This window comes from Monodon monoceros, unplaced genomic scaffold (assembly GCF_005190385.1).
Source record: "Monodon monoceros isolate NGI ecotype Baffin Bay Population unplaced genomic scaffold, NGI_Narwhal_1 Super_Scaffold_16, whole genome shotgun sequence".
NCBI classification, from domain to species: domain Eukaryota; kingdom Metazoa; phylum Chordata; class Mammalia; order Artiodactyla; family Monodontidae; genus Monodon; species Monodon monoceros.
In genome coordinates this window covers 29,268,086-29,273,639 of record NW_021703772.1, presented here as the reverse complement: position 1 = coordinate 29,273,639, position 5,554 = coordinate 29,268,086, and the positions used below count along the sequence as shown (strand labels likewise).

General features: G+C 37.7%; 1 non-coding gene across 1 annotated transcript; it reads left to right on the top strand.

Annotated features, from left to right (window-relative positions):
• Positions 1-5,095: 5,095 nt before the first annotated feature.
• LOC114897364 lies at positions 5,096-5,202 on the top strand. Its single transcript, XR_003794088.1, has one exon. It is a non-coding gene; the product is annotated as a U6 spliceosomal RNA (small nuclear RNA).
• Positions 5,203-5,554: the final 352 nt, after the last annotated feature.

Genomic DNA, 5,554 nt, shown 5'->3' with positions numbered 1-5,554 from the left:
TGGAGAGATATACCATGTTCTTGGATTGTAAGAATCAATGTTGTGAAAATGACTATACTACCCAAAGCAATCTACAGGTTCAATGCAATGTCTATCAAATTAGCAATGGCATTTTTTACAGAACAAAAATAAAATATCTTAAAATTTGCATGGAGACAGAAAAAGACCCCGAATAGCCAAAGCAATATTGAGGGAAAAAAATGGAGCTGGAGGAATCAGACTCCCTGACTTCAGACTATACTACAAAGCTACAGTAATCAAGACAATATGGTACTGGCACAAAAACAGAAATATAGATCAATGGAACAAGATAGAAGGCCCAGAGATAAACTCACACACCTATGGTCAACTAATCTATGATAAAGGAGGCAAGGATATACAATGGAGAAAAGACAGTCTCTTCAATAAGTGGTGCTGGGAAAACTGGACAGCTACATGTAAAAGAATGAAATTAGAGCATTCCCTAACACCATACACAAACATAAACTCAAAATGGATTAAAGACCTAAGTGTAAGACTGGACACTGTAAAACTCTTAGAGGAAAACACAGGAAGAACACTCTTTGACATAAATCACAGCAAGATCTTTTTTGACCCACATCCTAGAGTAATGGAAATAAAAACAAAAATAAACAAATGAGACCTAATGAAACTTAAAGGCTTTTACACAGCAAAGGAAACTATAAACAAGATGAAAAGACAACCCTCAGAATGGGAGAAAATATTTGTAAATGAATCAGTGGACAAGGATTAATCTCCAAAATATATAAACAGCTCATGCAGCTCAATATTAAAAAAACAAAAAAACCCAATCAAAAAATGGGCAGAAGACCTAAATAGACACTTCTCCAAGAAGACATACAGATGGCCAAGAGGCACATGAAAAGCTGCTCATCATCACTAATTATTAGAGAAATGCAAATCAAAACTACAATAAGGTATCACCAGTTAGAATGGGCATCATCAGAAAATCTACAAACAACAAATGCTGGAGAGGGTGTGGAGAAAATGGAACCCTCTTGCACTGTTGGTGGGAATGTAAACTGATACAACCACTATGAAGAACAGTACGGAGGCTCCTTAAAAAACTAAAAATAGAATTACCATATGACCCAGCAATCCTACTACTGGACATATACCTAGAGAAAACCATAATTCAAAAAGACACATGTACCCCAATGTTCATTGCAGCACTATTTACAATAGCCAGGGCATAGAAGCAACCTAAATGCCCATCGAGAGGTGAATGGATAAAGATGTGGTACATATATACAATATATTACTCAGCCATAAAAAGGAACGAAATTGGGTCATTTGTAGAGATGTGGATGGACCTAGAGATTGTCATACAGAGTGAAGTAAGTCAGAAAGAGAAGAACAAATATTGTGTATTAACGCATATATGTGGAATCTAGAAAAATGGTACAGATGAACTGGTTTGCAAGGCAGAAACAGAGACACAGATGTAGAGAACAAACGTAAGGAAACCAAGGGGGGAAAGTGGGGGTGGTGGTGGTGGTATGAATTGGGAGACTGGGATTGGCATATATACACTAATATGTATAAAATGGATAACTAGTAACCTGCTGTATAAAAAAAATAAAATAAAATTTTATAAAAGCAGAAAAAGAAAAAGATATGAACCAATGTGACCCTCACAAAGAAGTTAACAACTAAGCATACATCTCTTTTTTTAACCTAGCATTCAGCAGAGGAAATTAAGGACAGAGACAGACTTTTTTGCATTATTAATGTGAAGCAATGATGGTTTTAGTTCATGATGTACAGCTGGAAGGTAAGCCACTGTGCTTTAACCCAGGAATACACTGGGATATGGTTTAGGAACTCAGGGTGGCCTGTTGGGACAGCTGGATTTCTTTTGGTGACTCTATGCTTTGTGATCTCCAGTCTGACAGGATGCTTATTGGGCCTTGGTCTTCTCAACTATAAATAAGGAAGTGAAATTAGATCAATGATTTGTATCAGCTGTTGGCAAATTTTTTCTCTAAAGGGCTAGATCTTAAATATTTAGGACTTGAGGGCTATGCAGTCTCTGTCACAACTGTTCAGCTCTGCCACTGTAGCTCAAAAGCAGCCACAGACAATACATAAATGAGTGGGTGTGGCTGTGTCCCAATAAAACTTTATTTACAAACACTGAAATTTGAATTTTCTATAATTTTCATATGTCATGACATTTTAGACTTCTTATGATTTTTTCAACCATTAAAAAAATATGAAACCCATTCTTAGTTTGCAGGTCTTAAAAAAACTAGACAGTGGGTTGAATTTTGGCCCATGGGCCATTGTTAGCCAACTCCTCTTTCTATATGCCTTATTTACTTATAGGAAAAATGTAATACTTTTTAAAGTTCAACAATACTATATGTGCCAATTTTTTCTATATTTAGTAACTTATTTTAAAATATAGCCAATCTGTATTAACAAAACTTATGCTGGTTATAAGGGTGTTTGCTTTACAATGATAAAGATTTACTGAAGAACACTCTATAGGACCAAAATAAAATAACTTTCTTGATATTCCCACCATGATCACAGAATAGTTTAAAGAGAAACTAACTTATCTATCAATATATTGTCAGTCTGAGGGATAAGAAGATGTTTTAAAAATACAGCAGAATATTTTTAAGACATTGTTTTTAAAAATGAAAAAGTGTTGAACAGATATTTATACACTGATGTTCACAGCAGCATTATTCACAGTAGCCAAAAGGTGGAAATAACCCAAGTATCCATCAATGGATAAACAAAATGTGATATACGCATTCAATGGAATATTATTCAGTCTTTAAAAAGGATAGAAATTACTATACATGCTACAACATGGATAAACCTTGAAGACATTATGCTAAGTGAAACATGCTGGGCACAAAACGACCAAAATTGTATACTTCTATTTATATGTGATACCTAGAACAGTCTCATTCATAGAGACATAAAGTAGAACAGTGGTCACTAGGGGTTGGAAGAAGAGGGGAATGGGAAGTTAATGTTTAATGGATATGGAGTTTCAGTTTGGGAAGATGAAAAGTTTCTGGAGATGGATGGTGGTGATGGTTGCATTAACAATGTGAATGTACTTAATGCCACTGAACTATGCACTTAAACATAGTAAAAATGGTAAATTTTATGTTAGGTGTATTTTACCACAACAACAGAAAAAAAGTGAGGAAAAGAACAATGAAATGGCTAAACAAGTATCACACATCACAAAAGGAAGAATCGAGGACAGGCTGCAGGACTAGAGCCTAGTATGGTAGTACAGAATGCTGTGAACCCAAAATGACCTTGTCAACTTTAACGTCTGTCTTTTGAGCACTCTATTTATTACCAATGTCTTCTCCTGTGTACTCTATTTCAGAGCACATTGTATGAGAGAATCTTCTCTACTGACATTTTAAAGAGGAGGAAACAGAGGTTTAGAGAGGTTCATTGTCAAGGAGGCAGCAGGCAGGGTTGAGAAGCAAATCCAGGACTGCACATCCAAAGCCTCTGTGCTAAACCACCTTGGGACACTGCCTCCCTGAAATTCTGAATCTGCCCATTTTAGGGTTTTGAAATCCTCTGCCATTGAAGGCAGGCTTTTCAGTGTAATTTATGCAGCCGTTGCTCCCTTTGAAGGAGAGAGGACTTGAGTAACTGCATTTCCTGAGAGTCTGGGTCTGCAGCACAGGACCTGTGTGCTATTGGTTTATGGAAAGGCTAGAAGGCTGATGCCATGTGCTGTGGGCCAGGTTGATTTGTGTCTTCACTCTCTGTAGAATGACTAATATAACCTTTTAGCCCACAGGTTTCCACCTCAGACGTTTACATGACACCACTAAATAATAAATATGTGCATGTCTTATCTCCCCCACTTGACTGTAAGATAAGGGCAGGAGTTGAGCCTGTTTAATATTTATATCCTCCATAGGATTGCCCCGTGCAGGGCTTTGCACCAAATAGCCACTCAGCAAATATTTGTTGAATGAATGCATAAATGAATGTTAAATAATCTGCCTCCAGATTTTCCTTTTGTTTCAAATTGTCTTCTCCATCTGACACATGTGAGTGCCATCCGTGTCCCTTTCATGGGTATTTCAGATGCCCTCAACCATTTCTTGCGTTCTGGACAGCCTTTTCTAATCACTGTGGAAACAAGCTGGGGGCCTAAAATAGAACCTCCTTGACAACTTCCCAGAGGATTTCCATCTCCGATTCCTGAGGTGGCAATACCAACTCTGTTAGCGTAGAATGGGAGTTTCATGACTGCCACAGTCTTGGTTGTTTTGCCACTGTCTGATGTTTAAAAGTGATAAAAGTTATCCCTACATGGTGCTTAATACAAACTGCAATCACCCTTGGAAGGTGGGGTTTGGCACAGATAGAGGAAATGTCATCAAGTACATGAATATCCCAGTTTCTCTTAAGGATGTTTAAAGGTGCTCCGAAAAGAGACAGATTTTCTTTGTCTTTACCTCCCTCTCTTCCTCCCTCCTCCACTCCTGCCTCCTTTCTTGTTCTCTGTCTTTCTCTTTTTCCTTCTTTCCCTCTCTGGTTTATGGCAGGGTCAGTGACTCATCCATGTTTTCAAGCCAGCACATATTATGACAAGACAAGAATGTATATAAGCACATGCTCCACCACGCTGCTGAGCCCTTTGGATTAAACTGGGGAAAATCCACAGCCACTGCCACTGCTTCAATCTAGAATTATCACTAGTCCATGTACACTGGCACATAGGTTCCCAGCATTGTGCTATGAGGAATTAGATAAGAGACTGGCTCCTTTTCCAGGGACACTATAAGACAGTAGGAAGATGGGACAGATACAGAGCTAAGGGAACATCTAAGTGTTAAGTGGTTGATAATAAAATCTACACAGACACTTAGTAGTTATAATTTCCATTTACAAAGTGTTTCCTCTGTGCCAGGCACCATGCTAAGGATGTCATCAATCCTAACTACAACCCACAAGTGCACAGGTGTGGGGAGACAGTATGTCCAGCCTCTGCTACCAGCCATAGGACTTTTGAGCATTGATGATCCTCTCTTTGTTTCCATTTCCTCATCTATGAAATAAGAATCATCAGGGAGTGCTTGCTTCGGCAGCACATATACTAAAATTGGAACGATACGGAAGAGATTAGCATGGCCCCTGCACAAGGATGACACACAAATTCGTGAAGTGTTCCATGTTTTTTCCTTGTACGTACCAGTGAGTTTTTACATTTTTAACAAATTAAAAAGTCAAGTAATCGTTGAGATGCTGGCTTATTTTCACTCCAGTATATTAGCCTTTTTCCATATGTCTATAAATTCAAAGATTCAGTATTAAATTAAAAATCATTTTTTATTCAGAAAAAAAAAAGAATCATCATGGAGAAACTTACCTTATAGAGTTGATATTACATGAAAAAATGTAAGTATCGTGCTTGAAACAGTGCCTCATGTGGAGTCAATGGCCTATGAATATTAGGTTTTACGACCCTGAGGTTCTGAGAGGTTAAATAACTTGCCAACATTCACTCAATAAATTTAGATCAGGATGAGAA